The 24,633-nt window shown below is 39.5% G+C and overlaps 1 pseudogene; it reads left to right on the forward strand.

The window, feature by feature from the left end:
• The window catches only part of LOC132495319 (coiled-coil domain-containing protein 150-like), an 87,496-nt pseudogene extending 67,154 nt beyond the window's left edge, over positions 1 to 20,342 (forward strand).
• The last annotated feature ends 4,291 nt before the right edge of the window (positions 20,343 to 24,633 follow it).

A 24,633-nucleotide genomic window follows, 5' to 3' on the forward strand; every position in this document is an offset into this window, starting at 1 on the left:
TCAGTACATAGAAACAGAATTGAGGAGAAGGGAGCTAATTAAGGATCAGTATCAGAAAGAAAGCTATGAAAGGGTAGATTATTTCCACACACTGTTTACCATTCACACGAAATCCCAAACTTGGACAGGTTCACCAACCGTCTCCCTCTTTGTGCCCTACCAGTCACTGAGTATCCAGAAATGTGTATCTGAAACGACTAACCTACAGCAGGAAATGCAGCCATTGGCCAAGAGCCAGCATGATCTGTCAGCTCAGAATAAACAGCAAAAGCTGCAACTCGAGGCAGAGCAGAAGAGGAGGTGGGAGCTGGAGCATCGGTGCCAGGTAAAAGGGTTCCTAAGACTCACCTCAGAGATTACCAGCAAAGGCCATGTGCAAAACCCAGCATGAGGGCACCTGGCTTTTCTAGGCTCTATAGAAGAAGACAAACTTACAAGTCGTTCATCTTAGCTAAGTCCTTAGAATCATATGTAGGAATGAAGCCTGGAGCTTTGACTATGGCACCTCGTCTTCATGTTCAACTTAATAAAAATGATACTCATTTTTGAAGAACGGCTAAAGCTCACATATGCAAAGTACTAGTTACTAAGTAAGACTTGTGAACTTCATAGTCTTTCAGGAACTTTACACCCCTTGGTTCTTCCCCGTAGCTCAGATACATCTGTTGCCATTACAGGACTTTTATCTACTCCCAACCTAATGAAAAGCACATTTTATTACTAAAAAGGGATTTCAAGAGACCATCAAGCTCTTGCCTTCCAACAGAGATTGTCTGCTATGAAAAGTATTCTCCAGTTCTGGAAAGAGATGTTAATCATCTTTTCTCAGGAGAATCTGTAAATCAAAATCTATAATCATATACACAAATGTATACTGTAGGTTCAACTGAAAATAATAGTTTTTATCCTATAGTCTGGTAGCACCTGGAGTTAGAAAGTACCCCATCATACTTTCATAATTTGGTGGCTCATTTATTACAATATTGAAGCTTTTTCTTCCATATATAGTACATTGGGAGTTTGTCAAAAATCTCTGTATCACGTTTTCAGGAATTGGAAGAAACAGTTAGACACCTGAAGAAATGGAAAGAGGCAACAGAGGATAAACTGAAAGAAGCTAGTGTGGAATCAGAACAGGTAAGGCAGACCCACGGACATGAAGACTTAGACAAGCTTCCTCAGACACGATGACCCTGAAACACAAGTCCGTGTAATATCCTTCAGTAACACAGTTGTCAGGAGTGCAAAAGGCAACAACCAATACCTTAGTATAGCCTCCGTTATAAAGAATAGTTTTAGATTAAGATTCTGTGTCTTGATGAGACATCATAGAATGCTAAAAGATTGATTGACATTGACTAATATTAACTTGGTCGTCCAAGCCCCTGAAATTCCAGAAATCCCTGGAATTGGGATTGACATATCTACACTAATATGTATAAAATAGATAACCAATAAGAATGTGCTGTATAATAAATAAATAAAATTCAAAAACGAAGAGATTCTTAAGCTACAGGTATCGCAGTGACATTGCTGCCAGTTTATCCCCTTTATAGACTTTAAGTTACATGATAATATGACTGTCAGAATGGTATATTAAAAGGAATATGGGGGGGGCTTGGTGAAGACGGTGCACTAGGAGGATGCGGAATCCGCATCTGCTCACAACGAGGGCACCTGGGGGACCTCGGACACCTAAGGGGACGGGAGGAACCCCCAGAGACCAGGTAGGACCTGGGGCGTGTGGGGGAGTGAAGGGGGAGGAGAGCTGCCGTCTCTTCTTCCTACAAATCCAGTGGTACTCATTTAAGGGCATATGAGGAAGAAGGGGAACTCTGTAAAATGATTTCAGTACTGTTAAAAGATAAATTGAGGAATAATAAAATTAAGAGTTTATTTGAACAAAAATCAATTTGAGTCAGGCAGTATGCAATCGATTGCAATAGAAAGGCGCTCTGAGGAGTTGTATAAAATGAAAGACTTTTATAGGCAGAGGGGAGCAGGAACAAGGAAGTTATACTAGGCAAAAAAGTAGATTAGTTACTAGTAGCAGAGTTACTTCCTTTAAGGGATGGCAGGGGTCTGTCAGGCAGATTACTCACCTAATGCTGATCACGCCATTTCTGATTGACTGGTTTAAGAGTTCTTTTCTGGGAGAGCCAAAACTGTAATTAAGTCTCAGTTTGGTGACATAAGGTTTAGCATAAGTGACTTCATTGTGGGCCTGTTGTCTTGTTTTCAATAGTAATCACTATGTTATTTTTCCACTAGAGAAGTTTAGTAAAATTTCTAAACAAAAAGCAATATTCATAAGAAGTATAAACTACTATGTAAATAAGCTGCAAGGATATATTGTACAGCACAGGGCATATAGCCAGTATTTTATAATAACGAGTATAATCTATAAAAATTTTTAATCACTATGTCATACACCTAAATCTAATATAATATAATAAATCAACTATACCTCTAGAGAAAATAAAGCAAGATTATAAAAATAGATGCAAGGATAGTCAATAACTGACAGGTGTACTTACATACACTCCATATAATTTATTTTCACTTCTCCATACATGAGGTCACAAGTGACAGAAAGAGACGAACTTAAGCTTTAAAAAAAAAAAAACCTTTAAAGCACAGCAATGAGCACTGAGCAATTATTGTGTGCCAGGCTCTATATTCCTTCTCTGCCTCCTCTTGTTTAACTGTTACATGAACCCTATGAAGTAGGCTATTCTCATACTTTTCCAATGATGAACCTGAAGCTTAGGGAAGTTAATTATCTGAAATTACTTGACTAGTGTGTGGTGAAGCTGAGATTTTAACTTCTGTCTGATTCCAAAGCCATGCTCTTAGAAAGCAAATGACGAACATACATTTACATTATCTGTTCTAAGAAAAATTGTGTTCTTTAGTGTTAAAAATTATGAAAATCACTGAGAGTGTTTCTCCACAAATCTACTTCTTAATATTGCCTCACTTACCCTCCTTTTTAAAATATCTATTTATTTGGCTGTGCCAGGTCTTAGTTGCAGCACACAGGATCTTTAGTTGTGGCACACAGGATCTAGTTCCCTGACCAGGGATCAAACCCGGCCCCCATGCATTGGGAGCACACAGTCTTAGCCACTGAACCACCAGGGAAGTCCCATCACTTAACCTCCTTTTTAAAAGAAAGGTCCAAAAAGAACAAAATATAGGGACACAGCTAAACATAAGCTTCTCTTACTGAATGGAAGGTTAAAATGCTCTAATTTTCCCTTTGTATCCCACAGCTGAAGAAAGCCCTTGATGAAAGCAACTTCAGAGAAGTGGAAGTATCCCGGACCAACCGGGAGCTGCAGCAGAAACTGACAGAGTTGGAAAAGGTACTGAACAGCAGCAAGGAGAAAATAAAGGATCAAAAGGCCCAAATTAAGTTCCACTTATCAGCTAAGGCGAATAATGCTCAGAACATAGAGAGGAGGAAGGTTGTATGAGAAACCCTGACTCTCCTCTCCTCCTTAGTATCTGATGAGGATCCAGGCAGGGAGTGGTGTCTGGGGAAGATGGTTTCAGAGCCCCACCACCACCATGTGTTCTCTGGGAATTACAGCTACACCTGGGAAGTGGGCAGATTGCCTGGGGGGAGGTGGGGGTGTGACTCTTTTTCCCGCAGAGATACTGCTGCATCAGTGTTTGGTTTCTCATTAGCTGCCAGTGTCACATTCTGGCTCCCCAGCTGTCTCTTCCACAGTGATTGTACAAGACTTAGCTCTTTCGGGGTCAGGGGGCTGGATGGGAAGGAGAGCCCAGCAGGAACTGGTAACTGTGGATCTCATGTGGGATTCTTTCTGTCAGCCTATAGGCAAAAAGAGCAAGCCAGTTTTTCCACTGATCATCTTTCTATGTTATTTCCACATTTACTTTCAGCACTTAGAAACAGAATTGAGGAGAAGGGAGCTAATTAAGGATCAGTATCAGAAAGAAAGCTATGAAAGGGTAGATTATTTCCACACACTGTTTACCATTCACACGAAATCCCAAACTTGGACAGGTTCACCAACCGTCTCCCTCTTTGTGCCCTACCAGTCACTGAGTATCCAGAAATGTGTATCTGAAACGACTAACCTACAGCAGGAAATGCAGCCATTGGCCAAGAGCCAGCATGATCTGTCAGCTCAGAATAAACAGCAAAAGCTGCAACTCGAGGCAGAGCAGAAGAGGAGGTGGGAGCTGGAGCATCGGTGCCAGGTAAAAGGGTTCCTAAGACTCACCTCAGAGATTACCAGCAAAGGCCATGTGCAAAACCCAGCATGAGGGCACCTGGCTTTTCTAGGCTCTATAGAAGAAGACAAACTTACAAGTCGTTCATCTTAGCTAAGTCCTTAGAATCATATGTAGGAATGAAGCCTGGAGCTTTGACTATGGCACCTCGTCTTCATGTTCAACTTAATAAAAATGATACTCATTTTTGAAGAACGGCTAAAGCTCACATATGCAAAGTACTAGTTACTAAGTAAGACTTGTGAACTTCATAGTCTTTCAGGAACTTTACACCCCTTGGTTCTTCCCCGTAGCTCAGATACATCTGTTGCCGTTACAGGACTTTTATCTACTCCCAACCTAATGAAAAGCACATTTTATTACTAAAAAGGGATTTCAAGAGACCATCAAGCTCTTGCCTACCAACAGAGATTGTCTGCTATGAAAAGTATTCTCCAGTTCTGGAAAGAGATGTTAATCATCTTTTCTCAGGAGAATCTGTAAATCAAAATCTATAATCATATACACAAATGTATACTGTAGGTTCAACTGAAAATAATAGTTTTTATCCTATAGTCTGGTAGCACCTGGAGTTAGAAAGTACCCCATCATACTTTCATAATTTGGTGGCTCATTTATTACAATATTGAAGGTTTTTCTTCCATATATAGTACATTGGGAGTTTGTCAAAAATCTCTGTATTACGTTTTCAGGAATTGGAAGAAATAGTTAGACACCTGAAGAAATGGAAAGAGGCAACAGAGGATAAACTGAAAGAAGCTAGTGTGGAATCAGAACAGGTAAGGCAGACCCACGGACATGAAGACTTAGACAAGCTTCCTCAGACACGATGACCCTGAAACACAAGTCCGTGTAATATCCTTCAGTAACACAGTTGTCAGGAGTGCAAAAGGCAACAACCAATACCTTAGTATAGCCTCCGTTATAAAGAATAGTTTTAGATTAAGATTCTGTGTCTTGATGAGACATCATAGAATGCTAAAAGATTGATTGACATTGACTAATATTAACTTGGTCGTCCAAGCCCCTGAAATTCCAGAAATCCCTGGAATGGGGATTGACATATCTACACTAATATGTATAAAATAGATAACCAATAAGAACGTGCTGTATAATAAATAAATAAAATTCGAAAACGAAGAGATTCTTAAGCTAAAGGTATCACAGTGACATTGCTGCCAGTTTATCCCCTTTATAGACTTTAAGTTACATGATAATATGACTGTCAGAATGGTATATTAAAAGGAATATGGGGGGGGCTTGGTGAAGACGGTGCACTAGGAGGATGCGGAATCCGCATCTGCTCACAACGAGGGCACCTGGGGGACCTCGGACACCTAAGGGGACGGGAGGAACCCCCAGAGACCAGGTAGGACCTGGGGCGTGTGGGGGAGTGAAGGGGGAGGAGAGCTGCTGTCTCTTCTTCCTACAAATCCAGTGGTACTCAGTTAAGGGCATATGAGGAAGAAGGGGAACTCTGTAAAATGATTTCAGTACTGTTAAAAGATAAATTGAGGAATAATAAAATTAAGAGTTTATTTGAACAAAAATCAATTGGAGTCAGGCAGTATGCAATCGATTGCAATAGAAAGGCACTCTGAGGAGTTGTATAAAATGAAAGACTTTTATAGGCAGAGGGGAGCAGGAACAAGGAAGTTATACTAGGCAAAAAAGTAGATTAGTTACTAGTAGCAGAGTTACTTCCTTTAAGGGATGGCAGGGGTCTGTCAGGCAGATTACTCACCTAATGCTGATCAGGCCATTTCTGATTGACTGGTTTAAGAGTTCTTTTCTGGGAGAGCCAAAACAGTAATTAAGTCTCAGTTTGGTGACATAAGGTTTAGCATAAGTGACTTCATTGTGGGCCTGTTGTCTTGTTTTCAATAGTAATCACTATGTTATTTTTCCACTAGAGAAGTTTAGTAAAATTTCTAAACAAAAAGCAATATTCATAAGAAGTATAAACTACTATGTAAATAAGCTGCAAGGATATATTGTACAGCACAGGGCATATAGCCAGTATTTTATAATAACGAGTATAATCTATAAAAATTTTTAATCACTATGTCATACACCTAAATCTAATATAATATAATAAATCAACTATACCTCTAGAGAAAATAAAGCAAGATTATAAAAATAGATGCAAGGATAGTCAATAACTGACAGGTGTACTTACATACACTCCATATAATTTATTTTCACTTCTCCATACATGAGGTCACAAGTGACAGAAAGAGACGAACTTAAGCTTTAAAAAAAAAAAAAACCTTTAAAGCACAGCAATGAGCACTGAGCAATTATTGTGTGCCAGGCTCTATATTCCTTCTCTGCCTCCTCTTGTTTAACTGTTACATGAACCCTATGAAGTAGGCTATTCTCATACTTTTCCAATGATGAACCTGAAGCTTAGGGAAGTTAATTATCTGAAATTACTTGACTAGTGTGTGGTGAAGCTGAGATTTTAACTTCTGTCTGATTCCAAAGCCATGCTCTTAGAAAGCACATGACGAACATACATTTACATTATCTGTTCTAAGAAAAATTGTGTTCTTTAGTGTTAAAAATTATGAAAATCACTGAGAGTGTTTCTCCACAAATCTACTTCTTAATATTGCCTCACTTACCCACCTTTTTAAAATATCTATTTATTTGGCTGTGCCAGGTCTTAGTTGCAGCACACAGGATCTTTAGTTGTGGCACACAGGATCTCGTTCCCTGACCAGGGATCAAACCCGGCCCCCATGCATTGGGAGCACAGAGTCTTAGCCACTGGACCACCAGGGAAGTCCCATCACTTAACCTCCTTTTTAAAAGAAAGGTCCAAAAAGAACAAAATATAGGGACACAGCTAAACATAAGCTTCTCTTACTGAATGGAAGGTTAAAATGTTCTAATGTTCCCTTTGTATCCCACAGCTGAAGAAAGCCCTTGATGAAAGCAACTTCAGAGAAGTGGAAGTATCCCGGACCAACCGGGAGCTGCAGCAGAAACTGACAGAGTTGGAAAAGGTACTGAACAGCAGCAAGGAGAAAATAAAGGATCAAAAGGCCCAAATTAAGTTCCACTTATCAGCTAAGGCGAATAATGCTCAGAACATAGAGAGGAGGAAGTTTGTATGAGAAACCCTGACTCTCCTCTCCTCCTTAGTATCTGATGAGGATCCAGGCAGGGAGTGGTGTCTGGGGAAGATGGTTTCAGAGCCCCACCACCACCATGTGTTCTCTGGGAATTACAGCTACACCTGGGAAGTGGGCAGATTGCCTGGGGGGAGGTGGGGGGAGACTCTTTTTCCCGCAGAGATACTGCTGCATCAGTGTTTGGTTTCTCATTAGCTGCCAGTGTCACATTCTGGCTCCCCAGCTGTCTCTTCCACAGTGATTGTACAAGACTTAGCTCTTTCGGGGTCACGGGGCTGGATGGGATGGAGAGCCCAGCAGGAACTGGTAACTGTGGATCTCATGTGGGATTCTTTCTGTCAGCCTATAGGCAAAAAGAGCAAGCCAGTTTTTCCACTGATCATCTTTCTATGTTATTTCCACATTTACATTCAGCAAATAGAAACAGAATTGAGGCAAAGGGAGCTAATTAAGGATCAGTATCAGAAAGAAAGCTATGAAAGGGTAGATGATTTCCACACACTGTTTACCATTCACACGAAATCCAAAACTTGGACAGGTTCACCAACCGTCTCCCTCTTTGTGCCCTACCAGTCACTGAGTATCCAGAAATGTGTATCTGTAATGACTAACCTACAGCAGGCGATGCAGCTGTTGACCAAGAGCAAACATAATCTGTCAGCTCAGAAGAAACAGCAAAAGCTGCAACTCGAGGCAGAGCAGAAGAGGAGGTGGGAGCTGGAGCATCGGTGCCAGGTAAAAGGGTTCTTAAGATTCATCTCAGAGATTACCAGCAAAGGCCATGTGCAAAACCCAGCATGAGGGCACCTGGCTTTTCTAGGCTCTATAGAAGAAGACAAACTTACAAGTCGTTCATCTTAGCTAAGTCCTTAGAATCATATGTAGGAATGAAGCCTGGAGCTTTGACTATGGCACCTCGTCTTCATGTTCAACTTAATAAAAATGATACTCATTTTTGAAGAACGGCTAAAGCTCACAGATGCAAAGTACTAGTTATTAAGTAAGAATTGTGAACTTCATAGTCTTTCAGGAACTTTACACCCCTTGGTTCTTCCCCCTAGCTCAGATACATCTGTTGCCATTAAAGGACTTTTATCTACTCCCAACCTAATGAAAAGCACATTTTATTACTAAAAAGGGATTTCAAGAGACCATCAAGCTCTTGCCTTCCAACAGAGATTGTCTGCTATGAAAAGTATTCTCCAGTTCTGGAAAGAGATGTTAATCATGTTTTCTCAGGAGAATCTGTATATCAAAATCCATAATCATATACACAAATGTATACTGTAGGTTCAACTGAAAATAATAGTTTTTATCCTATAGTCTGGTAGCACCTGGAGTTAGAAAGTACCCCATCATACTTTCATAATTTGATGGCTCATTTATTACAATATTGAAGCTTTTTCTTCCATATATAGTACATTGGGAGTTTGTCAAAAATCTCTGTATCACGTTTTCAGGAATTGGAAGAAACAGTTAGACACCTGAAGAAATGGAAAGAGGCAACAGAGGATAAACTGAAAGAAGCTAGTGTGGAATCAGAACAGGTAAGGCAGACCCACGGACATGAAGACTTAGACAAGCTTCCTCAGGCACAATGACCCTGAAACACAAGTCCGTGTAATATCCTTCAGTAACACAGTTGTCAGGAGTGCAAAAGGCAACAACCAATACCTTAGTATAGCCTCCGTTATAAAGAATAGTTTTAGATTAAGATTCTGTGTCTTGATGAGACATCATCAATTCGAAAATATTGATTGACATTGACTAATATTAACTTGGTCGTCCAAGCCCCTGAAATTCCAGAAATCCCTGGAATTGGGATTGACATATCTACACTAATATGTATAAAATACATAACCAATAAGAACGTGCTGTATAATAAATAAATAAAATTCGAAAACGAAGAGATTCTTAAGCTAAAGGTATCACAGTGACATTGCTGCCAGTTTATCCCCTTTATAGACTTTAAGTTACATGATAATATGACTGTCAGAATGGTATATTAAACGGAATATGGGGGGGCGGGGTGAAGAGGGTGCACTAGGAGGACGCGGAATTCGCATCTCCTCACAACGAGGGCACCTGGGGGACCACGGACACCTAATGGGACGGGAGGAACCCAGGAGACCAGGTAGGACCTGGGGCGTGTGGGGGAGTGAAGGGGGAGGAGAGCTGCCGTCTCTTCTTCCTACAAATCCAGTGGTACTCATTTAAGGGCATATGAGGAAGAGGGGGAACTCTGTAAAATGATTTCAGTACTGTTAAAATATAAATTGAGGAATAATAAAATTGAGTTTATTTGGACAAAAATCAATTTGAGTCAGGCAGTATGCAATCGATTGCAATAGAAACGTGCTCTGAGGTGTTGTATAAAATGAAAGACTTCTATAGGCAGAGGGGAGCAGGAACAAGGAAGTTATACTAGGCAAAGAAGTAGATTAGTTACTAGTAGCAGAGTTACTTCCATTAAGGGATGGCAGGGGTCTGTCAGGCAGATTACTCACCTAATGCTGATCAGGCCATTCCTGATTGACTGGTTTAAGAGTCATTTTCTGGGAGAGCCAAAACTGTAATTTAGTCTCAGTTTGGTGACATGAGGTTTAGCATAAGTGACTTCATTGTGGGCCTGTTGTCTTGTTTTCAATAGTAATCACTATGTTATTTTTCCACTAGACAAGTTTATTAAAATTTCTAAACAAAAAGCAATATTCATAAGAAGTATAAACTACTATGTAAATAAGCTACAAGGATATATTGTACAGCACAGGGAATATAGCCAGTATTTTATACGAGTATAATCTATAAAAATTTTTAATCACTATGTCATACACCTAAATCTAATATAATTTCATAAATCAACTAGACCTCAATAGAAAAAAAAGCAAGATTATAAAAATACATGGAAGTATAGTCAATAACTGACAGGTGTACTTACATAAACTCCATATAATTTATTTTCACTTCTCCATACATGAGGTCACAAGTGACAGAAAGAGACGAGCTAAAGCTTTAAAAAAAATCCTTTAAAGCACAGAAATGGACACTGAGCAATTAGTATTTGCCAGGCTCTATATTCCTTCTCTGCCTCCTGTTGATAAAGTGTTACATGAATCCTATGAAGTAGGCTATTCTCATACTTTTCCAATGATGAACCTGAAGCTTAGGGAAGTTAATTATCTGAAATTACTTGACTAGTGTGTGGTGAAGCTGAGATTTTAACTTCTGTCTGATTCCAAAGCCATGCTCTTAGAAAGCAAATGACGAACAGACATTTACATTATCTGTTCTAAGAAAAATTGTGTTCTTTAGTGTTAAAAATTATGAAAATCACTGAGAGTGTTTCTCCACAAATCTACTTCTTAATATTGCCTCACTTGCCCTCCTTTTTAAAATACCTATTTTTTTGGCTGTGCCAGGTCTTAGTTGCAGCACACAGGATCTTTAGTTGTGGCACACAGGATCTAGTTCCCTGACCAGGGATCAAACCCGGCCCCCATGCATTGGGAGCACAGAGTCTTAGCCACTGGACCACCAGGGAAGTCCCATCACTTAACCTCCTTTTTAAAAGAAAGGTCCAAAAAGAACAAAATATAGGGACACAGCTAAACATAAGCTTCTCTTACTGAATGGAAGGTTAAAATGTTCTAATTTTCCCTTTGTATCCCACAGCTGAAGAAAGCCCTTGATGAAAGCAACTTCAGAGAAGTGGAAGTATCCCGGACCAACCGGGAGCTGCGGCAGAAACTGACAGAGTTGGAAAAGGTACTGAACAGCAGCAAGGAGAAAATAAAGGATCAAAAGGCCCAAATTAAGTTCCACTTATCAGCTAAGGCGAATAATGCTCAGAACATAGAGAGGAGGAAGGTTGTATGAGAAACCCTAACTCTCCTCTCCTCCTTAGTATCTGATGAGGATCCAGGCAGGGAGTGGTGTCTGGGGAAGATGGTTTCAGAGCCCCACCTCACCATGTGTTCTCTGGGCATAACAGCTACACCTGGGAAGTGGGCAGATTGCCTGGGGGGAGGTGGGGGTGTGACTCTTTTTCCCGCAGAGATACTGCTGCATCAGTGTTTGGTTTCTCATTAGCTGCCAGTGTCACATTCTGGCTCCCCAGCTGTCTCTTCCACAGTGATTGTACAAGACTTTGCTCTTGCCTTCCAACAGAGATTGTCTGCTATGAAAAATATTCTCCAGTTCTGGAAAGAGATGTTAATCATCTTTTCTCAGGAGAATCTGTAATTCAAAATCTATAATCATATACACAAATGTATACTGTAGGTTCAACTGGAAATAATAGTTTTTATCCTATAGTCTGGTAGCACCTGGAGTTAGAAAGTACCCCATCATACTTTCATAATTAGGTTGCTCATTTATTACAATATTGAAGCTTTTTCTTCCATATATAGTACATTGGCCCAGGGCCCCACCTCTATACTCAGAGACCCCGTCCATGGCACTGGGCCTAATCCCCACCCACACACCCTCACTCAGGGCCTTACCTCCAAACTCTAGAACTCCACACTGCAGAGGCCCTCCCTTCCTTCCACCCAGGTCCTAAGCAGAGGCCCTGCCCCACACTTGAACATCACCCCACCTTGGCCCCAACCCCAGTGCCTTTTCCTGCTATGAGGGTTCTGTGCCTAGGTCCTGCCCCACCTTAAAACTCGCCCCTGCCTAAGTTCCACCCCTGCCTAAACCCCACCACCCCATAGCTAAGGCTTTTTTTTCCTCTCTTAGATTGGCATTCTGTTTTACCTTGTTGACTCATTGTTGATTCTCTTATATTTTTATATTTCCTAATCTTTTATTTTTCTAATTTTATTTTATTCTTTATACTTTGTTATTGTTCTCTCCTTTTGGCTTGTACCACCCCCCCTTTTTCTGTTGTGGTTTTATTTTACCTTGTTGCAGTTGTTTCAATTATAGTTTTATATTTCCTAATATATTTTTTATCTTTCTAATTTTATTTTCTTTTTTATTCTTTGATATTGTGCTGCTCTGGTCCTTTTTTCCCTTTTTCTTTTTGTTTTTTACAATACCACAAAACTTGCAAGATCTTGGTTCCCAGGACAGAGATGAGGCCCGAGCTCCTGTGGTGGGAGCTCCAAGTCTGCTGCACTAACAGAGAACCTCAAACCCCATGGAATATTAATGGGAGTGAGGCATCCTGGAGGTCCTCATCTCAGCACCAAGACCCGGCTCTATCCAACTGCCTGCAAACTCCAGTGCTGGACGTCTCAGGCCAGACAACCAGTAAGATAGATAGGAATACAGCACCACCCATCAAAAAAAATGAAATGACAAAAAAAATGTTACAGATGAAGGAACAAGGTGAAAACCTAAAAGACAAATAAGTGAAGATGAAATAGGCAAGCTACCTGAAAAAGAATTCAGAGTAATGATAGTAAAGGTGATCCAAAATCTCGGAAACCGAATGGAGAAATTACAAAAAACATTTAACAAGGATCTAGAAGAATTAAAGAGCAAACAAACAAACAGTTACTGAAATTAGAAATACTCTAGTAGAAATCAGTAGCAGAATAACTGAGGCAAAAGAATGGATAAGTGAGCTGGAAGATAAGATGGTGGAAATAACTGCCAGGGAGCAGAATAAAAGAATGAAAAGAACTGAGGGCAGTCTCAGAGACCTCTGGGACAACATTAAACACACCAACATTCGAAATATAGGGGTCCCAGAAGAAGAAGAGAAAAGAAAGGGACTCAGAAAATATTTGAAGAGATTATAGTTGAGAACCTCCCTAACATGGGAAATGAACTAGTCAATCAAGTCCAGCAAGCACAGAGAGTACCACACAGGATAAACCCAAAGAGAAACATGCCGAGACACATTAATCAAACTATCAAAATTTAAATACAAGGAAAAAATGTTAAAAGCAGCAAAGGAAAAGCAACAAATAACATACAAGGGAATCCCCAAAAGGTTAACAGCTGATTTTTCAGCAGAAACTCTGCAACCCAAAAGGGAATGGCAGAACATAATTAAAGTGGTGAAAGGGAAAAACCTACAACCAATATTACTCTACCAAGCAAGGATGTCATTCAGATTTAACAGAGAAATTAAACCCTTTATAGATAAGCAAAAGCTAAGAGAATTCAGCACCACCAAACCAGCTTTACAACAAAGGCTAAAGGAACTTCTCTAGGCAGGAAACACAAGAGAAGGGAAAGACCTACAATAACAAACCCAAAACAATTAAGAAAATGGTAATAGTAGCATACATATCAATAATTACCTTAAATGTAAATGGATTAAATGCTCCAACCAAAAGACACAGACTGGCTGAATGGATACAAAAACAAGACCCATATATATGCTGTCAGACCTAGGGACACATACAGACTGAAAGTGAGGGGATAGAAAAAGATATTGCATGCAAATGGAAAGCAAAAGAAAGCTGGAGTAGCAATTCTCATATCAGACAAAATAGACTTTAAAATCAAGACTATTACAAGAGACAAGGACACTACATAATGATCAAGAGATTGATCCAAGAAGAAGATATAACAATTGTAAATATGCACCCATCATAGGAGCACCTCAAAACATAAGGCAAATGCTAACAGCCATAAAAGGGGAAATCAAGAGCAACACAGTCACAGCAGGGGACTTTAACACCCCACTTTCACCAATGAACAGATCATCCAAACTGGAAAGAAATAAGGAAACACAAGCTTCAAATGATACATTAAACAAGATGTACTTAATTGACATTTATAGGACATTCCATCCAAAAACAACAGAATATACTTTCTTCTCAAGTGCTCATGGAACACTCAGAATAGATCATATCTTGGGTCACAGATCAATCCTCAGTAAATTTAAGAAAATTAAATCGTATCAAGTATCTTTTCTGACCACAACGCTATGAGACTGGATATCAATTAACTACAGGAAAAAATCTGTAGGAAATAAAAATACATAGTGGCTAAACAATACACAGTTAAATAACCAAGAGATCACTGAAGAAATCAAAGAGTAAATCAAAACAATACCTAGAAACAAATGACAATGAAAATGACGACATAAAACCTATGGGATGCAGCAGAAGCAGTGCTAAGAGGGAAGTTTATAGCAAAAAAATCCTACCTCAAGAAACAAGAGACATCTCAAATAAATGACTTAACCTTACACCTAAAGCAATTAGAGAAGGAAGAACAAAATAACCCCAAAGTTAGCAGAAGGAAAGAAATCATAAAGATGAGAAATAAACGAAAAAGAAATGAAGGAAACAATAGCAAAGATCAATAAAACTAAAAGCTGGTTCTTTGAGAAGATAAACAAAATTGATAAACCATTAGCCAGACTCATCAAGAAAAAAAGGAAGAAGACACAAATCAATAGAATTAGAAATGAAAAAGGAGAAGTAACAACTGACACTGCAGAAATACAAAGGATCATGAGAGATTACTACAAGCAACTCTATGCCAATAAAATGGACAACCTGGAAGAAACGGACAAATTCTTAGAAATGCACAACCTTCCAAGACTGAACCAGGAAGAAAGAGAAAATATGAAGAGTCCAATCACAAGCACTGAAATTGAAACTGTGATTAAAAATCTTCCAATAAACAAAAGCCCAGGACCAGATGGATCCACAGATGAATTCTATCAAACATTTAGAGAAGAACTAACACCTATCCTTCTCAAACTCTTCCAAAATATAGCAGAGGGAGGAACACGCCCAAACTCATTCTGTGAGGCCACCATCACCCTGATATCAAAACCAGACAAAGATGTCACAAAGAAAGAAAACTACAGGCCAATATTGCTCATGAACATAGATGAAAAAATCCTCAACAAAATACTAGCAAACAGAATCCCTACAGCACATTAAAGGGATCATACACCATGATCAAGTGGGGTTTATCCAAGGAATGCAAGGATTCTTCAATATACACAAATCAATCAATGTGATACAACATATTAACAAACTGAAGGAGAAAAACCATATGACCATCTCAATAGATACAGAGAAAGCTTTTGACAAAATTCAAAACCCATTTATGATAAAAACCCTCCAGAAAGTAGGCATATCGTCCTCAATGGGAAAAAACTGAAACCATTTCCTCTAAGATCAGGAAGAAGACAAGGTTGCTGACTCTTACCACTGTTATTCAGCATAGTTTTGGAAGCTTTAGCCACAGCTATCAGAGAAGAAAAAGACAAAAAGGGAATGAAAATCAGAAAAAAAGAAGTAAAACATTACTTTTTGCAGATGACATGATACTATACATAGAGAATCCTAAAGATGCTACCAGAAAACTACTAGAGCTAATCAATGAATTTGGTAGTGTAGCAGGATACAAAATGAATGCAAAGAAATCTCTAGCATTCCTATACAATAATGATGAAAAATCTGAAAGTGAAATTAAGGAAACACTCCCATTTACCATTGCAACAAAAAGAATAAAATACCTAGGAAGAAACCTACCTAAGGAGACAAAAGACCTGTATGCAGAAAACTATAAGACACTGATGAAAGAAGTTAAAGATGATACAAACAGATGGAGAGGTATACCATGTTCTTGGATTGGAAGAATCAACATTTGTGAATATGACTATACTACCCAAAGCAACTTACAAACTTCACAATTTGTATGGAAACACAAAAGACCCCAATAGCCAAAGCAATCTTGAGAAAGAAAGACAGAGCTGGAGGAATCAGGCTCCCAGACTTCAGACTATACTACAAAGCTAAAGTTATCAAGACAGTATGGTACTGGCACAAAAAGAGAAATATAGATCAATGGAACAGGATAGGAAGCCCTGAGATAAATCCACTCACATATGGTCACCTTATCTTTGACAAAGGAGGCAAGAATATACAATGGATAAAAGACAGCCTCTTCAATAAGTGGTGCTGGGAAAACTGGAGAGCTACATGTAAAAGAATGAAATTAGAACACTCCCTAACACCATACACAAAAATAAACTCAAAATGGATTAAAGGCCTAAATGTAAGGCCAGACACTATCAAACTCTTAGAGGACACTCTATGACATAAATCACAGCAAGATCCTTTTTGACCCACCTCCTAGAGAAATGGAAACAGAAACAAAAACAAATGGGACCGAATGAAACTTAAAATCTTTTGCACAACAAAGGAAACCACAAACAAGATGAAAAGACCACCCTCAGAATGGGAGAAAATATTTGCAAATGAAGCAACTGACAAAGGATTAATCTCCAAAATATACAAGCAGCTCATGCAGCTCAATATCAAAAAAAACAGAAAATGCAATCCAAAAATGGGCAGAAGACCTAAAGAGACATTTCTCCTAAGAAGATACAGATGGCGAACAAACACATGAAAAGATGCTCAATATCACTAATCATTAGAGAAATGCAAATCAAAACTACAGTGAGGTATCACCTCACACCAGTGTGAATGTCCATCATCAAAAAATCTACAAACAATTGGGCTTCCCTGGTGGTGCAGTGGTTGAGAGTCCACCTGCTGATACATGGGACATGGGTTCATGCCCCGGTCTGGGAAGATCCCACATGCCACGGAGCAGTTGGGCCCGTGAGCCATGGCTGCTGAGCCTGCACGTCCAGAGCCTGTGCTCCACAACGGGAGAGGCCACAACAGTGACAGGCCCGTGTACTGCAAAAAAAAAAAAAAAAATCTACAAATAATAAATGCTGGAGAGGGTGTGGAGAAAAGGGAACCCTCTTGCACTGTTGGTGGGAATGTAAATTGATACAGCCACTATAGAGAACAGTATGGGGATTCCTTAAAAACCTAAAAATAGAACTAGCATATGACCCAGCAATCCCACTATTGGGCATATACCCTGAGAAAACCATAATTCAAAAAGAGTCATGTACCACAATGTTCACTGCAGCTCTATTTACAATAGCCAGGACATGGAAACAACCTAAGTGTCCATCGACAGATGAATGGATAAAGAAGATGTGGCACATATATACAATGGAATATTACTCGCCATAAAAGTAAACAAAATTGAGTTATTTGTACTGAGATGGATGGACCTAGAGTCTGTCATAAAGATTGAAGTAAGTCAGAAGGAGAAAATCGGATACCATATGCTAACACATATATATATATATATGGAATCTAAAAAAAAAAAAAAGAACAAAAAAGGTCATGAAGAACCTAAGGGCAAGACGGGAATAAAGACACAGACCTACTAGAGAATGGACTTGAGGATACAGGGAGGGGGAAGGGTAAGCTGGGATGAAGTGAGAGAGTGGCTTGGACATATACACACTACCAAACGTAAAATAGATAGCTAGTGGGAAGCGGCTGCATAGCACAGGGAGATCAGCTCAGTGCTTTGTGACCACCTAGAGGGGTGGGATAGTGAGGGTGGGAGGGAGGGTGACACAAGAGGGAAGAGATATGGGGACATATGTATATGTATAACGGATTCACTTTGTTATAAAGCAGAACCTAACACCACTGTAAAGCAATTATACTCCAATAAAGATGTTTTAAATAATTAATTAATTAATTAAAAGGAATATGGACTCGTCTCTTGTGAGTTTGCCAACAGTGACACTTACTGGGCCCTTAAGGAAGTTACATTTACTTTCTGTGACTCATCAGTTACCACTTCTATAATAGTCAGGATGTTATTACCTACCATTTTACTCTGATAGATGGCTTGGAGTAAGTTTCAATAAACGTTGGCTCCATTCTCATTCACCATACAAGAGGAGACATGATGTACAATGAATGTCATTTCAAGCAACTTTCCCTCCACTTCTGATAAAGAGAAAAGTGGGGTTTGGTTTGGGGGTGGATGGGAGTGTGTCTGTCGTCAGGATACACAAACAGACCTGGAAAATACTTTAGCTTTGTAGCTTTCTAAAAGTTAAATGACAAGCAGAGCTCTATTTTCTTGTCTCACTATTTTGTACTCACACTGTGACCTGGTTAATATGGGACAAGTACATAGTAGCACAAATTTATAAAGGACCTATTATATGGCTTGTACCGTGCTAGGTGATGGAGCTATAGGGTGAATAAGCCAGAAGAAGCCCCTGGTCTCATCGAACTTGCCTTCTCCCAAGCAAGAGAGAAATACACTAGTCTCTGAGACCTCAGAGTCAAAACATGAAAATGCTGTCCATGAAACATGAATAATCAAAGGGGGAAAACCAGTCATTTTACTTTTTATTTTAGAGGATATGTTCTACAGCTATTTTGAAGCAACCTTTATATATAATAAAAACCTGTTGGCTCTACCTTCAAAATAACAAAATATCCCAAATACGTAGAAAAGTGCTAGGCACATATAGGCACTCAATAAATATTTGTCAAGTAAATGAATACTGATTCTAGATCATCTTCAAAGGCAGACTATTAGAGGGACTGTTTTCAAGTCTAACAGATCATTTGGAAGTTTGTGCTTAGGAGCTAAAGTATAAAATATTTTGATAAAGGAAATAAAAAATACCATTTACACTAAGCTGGTCCAGTGTTTTTACTAATTCGTTCTATTACCTTTATAAAGCACAGCAGGAAAATCTAGGCTTTACAGTTCAGGGACTTTGGAGAAGTGTTTAGTCTCAGAGAGCAGAACTCAAAGTGTGGTTTGAACTTGAATTTTCAATGCCATCTTGTACTTTCACTCCTATCTTAACTTTCTCCCGAGCCCTCTCACCTCAGTTCACATCCAGGAAATATTAACAAATGCATGAAAATCAGCAGGTTTGCATTCATTGTTTAACTCCATATTCAGAAATTATTCTCTCATCTATAGGAGGATGTGTATTATGCAAACAGGTTGCAAAGACCATGCAGTTAGAATTTGAGTCTTTTAATATCTAGGTAAAGTCTCTTAAACTGGCAACTATAGGAAGAAAACTTCCAGTTTAACTAATATGAAGCCCATTTGCTAATTGTGTGGGGAAATAAAGCTTTTAAATTATACAGTGTAAAAAGAAAGAGTCTCAGGCTTCCCTGGTGGCACAGTGGTTGACAGTCCGCCTGCTGATGCAGGGGACACGGGTTCGTGCCCCGGTCCGGGAAGATCCCACACGCCGCGGAGCGGCTGGGCCCGTGAGCCATGGCCGCTGAGTCAGCGCGTCCGGAGCCTGTGCTCTGCAACGGGAGAGGCCACAACAGTGAGAGGCCCGTGTACCGCAAAAAAAAAAAAAAGAGTCTCTTGAACTAATACACAAAATGATTTAAATGTTCCTTCGTTGTAAATTTTAATGAGAACATTTGTATGTGCAGATAACAGCTAACCTGGAACAAGCTTGGCGCTGGTTTAAGTGCAAACGCGATGGCCTACAACTTGAGCTGACCAAAAACCCGTTGCAGGGGGAAGACAGGTGGCGGAAAGAGGTGGAATATTTGTGTGTCTTAAGCAATTCTGGATTTGTTCCTTCTCAGATTTCTAATTACACAAGTTCTCTCTTCATCCAGCTACTCTCCACTAATCTGTAGATCTCTTTAAACTGCTGTTTGGAAAACCAATGAACTGAATTTCTTTCTTAAAACTTCTACCTCTCCCAAGCTGTCTAGTTTAGAACCACCTATCTTGAAAAGAAAATGACATCCATAAAGACAAAATAGGTCCTCAGCTCTGCAGTTAGTTTCTAACAGTTTTGGGGTGTGTTTTCTTTCCAATAGGACCAAGATAAAAGACACAGCAGCATATCCGATCAGTCTGCTCTACATCGATGGGAGAATAAACTGAATCTTAGACTTGTGCCCAAGAAGTGTCATTCCGAACTAAAGAGAGGTGGTGTCCTTGACAGAGGAGCTTCTTCACTTAGAACAGCTACATCACCCTGATTCCCTGAGCCCAGCAACTAGGGCTGGGCTGTTTCCACCGTCATCAGGACATGAAGTCTTTGATGTGGACTGAAGATTTTGGACCTGAGTTTATCCTTTTATGAACTCTTTGATATCAATACAGAACCACCCCATCTTTTTTTTCCCTTTCCCCATTTTCCACCCAGTAAATTTATATTAATGTGTTGTATGATAGGAGATGCTGTTGCATGATACTTGGCTATTATTTTAAGTAAATTTTATCAAAAAGCATTTAATGAGGTACTGAATGATTTGGCAACTAAATGATATGATACTTTATTTCAGTGAAATGTCCTAGTCTAACGTCTAGTAGATACTCCCTGGAAATACGATCACCTGAAAAGTGGTAAAAACTCTCCCACTGTCTAGTAAACATATACCCTTCTATGCTGGGTAATTACTAGCACACCTTTTATAAGACCATATCTCTATTCGTATATAAGATATCTCAGAGGTTGTATTTGCAGGTTCCTTGGACATTTACAAAGAAGTTTATTCAACTCTGTTCCAGGAGATTATGCCTGACCAATGTAGCTCTCCCTTACTATAGTAAGCAATAAATTCAGCTTTATCTTCTCATTTCAGATTAAGTAATCCAGATTTAAAGTATGTAAACAGCTGGCATAATACCTGGCTTAATTGATGCTCAAGTAATGGTAGCTGCTGATAATAGTATTAGGACCTAAATCAAATGAGCAATTATAAAATTAGAATATCAAATATAAGACTCAGAGGTTGATGAGCCCAGCACTCAATATCTAATATAAAAAAACACAGCTGGGGACTTCCCTGGTGGTGCAGTGTTTAGGAATCCACCTGCCAATGCAGGAGATATAGGTTCAATCCCTGGTCCAGGAAGATCCCACATGCCGCAGAGCAACTAAGTCCATGTGCCACAAATACTGAAGCCTGCACTCTAGGGCCTGTGTGCTGCAACTACTGAGCCCGCATGCTGCAACTACTGCAGCCCGCGCACCTAAAGCCCATGCTCCGCAACAAGAGAAGGCACCACAATGAGAAGCCCATGCACTGCAACAAAGAGTAGCCCCTGCTCTCTGCAACTAGAGAAAGCCACGCGCAGCAACGAATACCCAATGCAGCCCAAAATAAATAAATTTAAAAAATAGAACAAAATACTAAAAAATAAAAAAACACCACTGAATTTATTGCTTACTGTGGTAGGGGAGAGATGTTAGTCAGACAGTGGCCCCCCTGATCAGCGCAAACTGCTGATCTTATATAGGGTTTTGAGAAAGCATTGAGTTCAAGCACTGGAAGAGTTTCAGAGGTTTAAGTGGGTTGGCATCATCTGCAGATGTGTAGTACTTGAGTGAGACTATTGTTGATTAATTGACATTCAGAGGCAAGTTTCCTGGAGGGCATCCATTTCTGTGTCTGACTTTCAAGAGTGAGGGACTCACTGATTGGCAGGCTGGTAAAAGCCTCCTTAAGTTGTCTAACTCCTATAGTATTTATCCCTTTGGAGGTAAGGAGGTATTGCCAATTTGATGGTATTGGGGAGTCAGAATCTTGAAACAGCCTAACTAAGAGCCCCAGAGAACAATTAACCTGGTCCTGGGGTGGCACTGAAAACCTTGGTCCTGAAATATGCATAGGAACAAAGATCCCAATTGCTGCACAGGAGAGATGATCAATCTGAATGGGTTGCCAATGAGTGTTGTCGTGACAGTCACATGCCAAGAATATTAATATCCTCATCCAGAACCAGAGGAGAATTACAGAGTTAGACTGGTGATCATTTCTAGTCAAGATGATAGTTAAAACAGCCTAATTAGTGTGATGATTTGTTAAAGCATTTCTATGATACTTTAGAAGTGTTTCTATAGTACGTTTAGAGTATCTATCATATATACTAGCTTCTATTGTGACCCTCTACTTTCATTTGAAATAACAAAAAAACAGACAAAATATGAAACAATGGTTTTTAAGAGACTGGACATCAAGCAACAAAGCACTCTCATCCCTGAAAGAAAGGGAACAAGTGAGGTGAGCCCTATTGTTGCCTCGACTTACAGCCTTGAGGGAGTTCAGCCTGTGATGCAAGGAGTGGAAATCAGGATGGGTTCCCTGGGTTAAGGAATGAGAATTGAGAGTCCAGGGAGACACAGGCTGCAAGCGTTCCAGGACACAGGACGGGAGAGGAGAGAGCCGCACAGAGACGCCCACAAGGTCCTCTCTGAGTACTGAGCTGAGTACTGGGCAGCACATGCCTTTGAGGAATCTACCTAAGGCTGGAGAAAAGGCCATCCAAAAGGGTTAGAAGTGACAGTGCCCAGCATGCACATGCACGTACACAGACACGCACGCATGCACACATACGTGCACACACACACACACGCGCGTGCAGTACCAGTTCTCACCAGCCAGAATTGGAAACCTTGTGATTTCCAGGCACTGGGTAGTAAACAACAGGGCCTGGCCTCCCTAGTAGTGAATAGTGAGCCCTGGAGTCAACACAGCTCTGCTCCTAACACGTCTTAACAACATGGCCCCAAATGACCCATTTCCAAGTAACTGTGTTCCAAAACAGAGCTTAAGAATATTTAGAAGGATACAAAATTATGGTACCCATCAAGGTAGAATCACGATTTCTGGCAAAATTATCAGGCATGCAAAGAAGCAGGAAAATAGGGCCCATAATGAGAAAATCAAAATTGACCCAGAACTAACACAAACAGAGTTGACAGACAAGGACATTAAAACAATTATTGTAACTACTCTATATTCAAAGAATGTTATACCAGTAGATGGTAATATGAGAAAATGAAAGTGGCAATAGTTTATAATTATTTAGTTAACTAGTAGAAAAATGATGAGTGATTTCCTTTAGCAATAGAGATTTACTGCCTGTGGTAACATCAGATTTAAAGGTGAGCCTAACACAAGATCTGAAGATGCTTTGACTAATTTCTTGAAGACTGTAATTTTTCTGAAGCAAGGAGACTAAGCCACGGCTTCTACTGATTTAAGGGACAGGCAGTGCCATGTTTTTAACACCCCTAGAGCATGGCCTAACCTTTTCACATCAGTACAAAACGAGATTTATGAAAATCTAGGAAGAATCCATCTGAACTCTAATTGATTTTGTTCCAGTTAGTCTGTCTGTAAAGTCTTTTACCCTTGGGGATTCTGAGACCATAGCTATTTCTTTGGTAATTTTTTGGTCAGCTTTATTGAGGTATAACTGACATTAAATTATAAGATATTTAAAGTATACATTGTAATAATTTGATATTCACTGTGAAAGATTCTTCTCATCTTGCTAATTAACACATCCATCAACTCACATCTTTTTAAAAAAATTTGGTGACAGCATTTAATTTCTACTGTTAGTAAATTTTAGTTATACAAGACAGCATTTTCAACCACAATCATCATGTTATACATTATCTTATAACTGAAAGTTTGTACCCTTTTCCCAACTGCTTCCTATTTCCTCTACCTCCCAACCCCTGGAAATCACTTTTCTAATCTCTGTTTCTATGAGTTTGAACTTTTTTGGGGGGATTCCACATGTAATTATCTTTGGTAACTCCTTGAGTCATTTCTTTAGGCTAGTGTAGGTAATCTAATGTCACATCAGCTATAATCTGATAATATGAAAGGGCTGCAGTATATTTTCTCTGGAAGTAGATCCTGCCTATTAAATCTGTAGGTGCCACAAAGAATAAAGGAATATTTCTCTAACAGAGATCCCAAAGTATCAGATATGGGTTGAGACTTAGAGTTGTTGTAAATTCTCAGTTTTCAGAGTGGTTCTAATAGACCAAATCAAATAAAGTTGATTTCTTCTCAAGCTTCTATGACAACATTTTCAAATTCTTCATCATCTTTTATCATGTCAGTCATTTTTACATTAAGACAAAATTCTCTCTCTCTCTCTCTCACTGTAAGTCATTTTGCTTTTTAGACAACCTCAAAACTCCTCTGAGGATCTGATGTTCCAGAGTAGCAGGATTAAGGGTAGAGAACACTAATATCAACAAGAATGCTATATTGTTCCACTTGGGAGTTTAGAGGAAGGACGAGGAACTGTTGTGGACTCAGGCCTCCTTCAGAGCGACCATGATTAGACAGATTTTGGATTGTCCTTCAGCTTCTTAGCCAGAATTGAACAATTGTTATCTCAGTGCTCCTTTCACTTGCACTATTCTCCTGGCTTCTTTACCTACAGGTTTCCAATTCTTAACAGAAGACCTTTTGGTCTAGTTTTTATCTCAGGGGTCAATTTTTATCTAGAGAGCCATAGCTTGTTTACTCTCTAAGCCTCTCTAAAAACAGCTGGCCACATATTATATATTTTCTAAAAATAGTTTCACATTTCAATTTTTTTCTTAATAAGTTCTCTAGTTTATATTTGAGCCTGTTTTAAAAAAGGGAGGACTAGT

The sequence above is a fragment of the Mesoplodon densirostris genome, chromosome 8 (assembly GCF_025265405.1).
Source record: "Mesoplodon densirostris isolate mMesDen1 chromosome 8, mMesDen1 primary haplotype, whole genome shotgun sequence".
Lineage (NCBI taxonomy): Eukaryota > Metazoa > Chordata > Mammalia > Artiodactyla > Ziphiidae > Mesoplodon > Mesoplodon densirostris.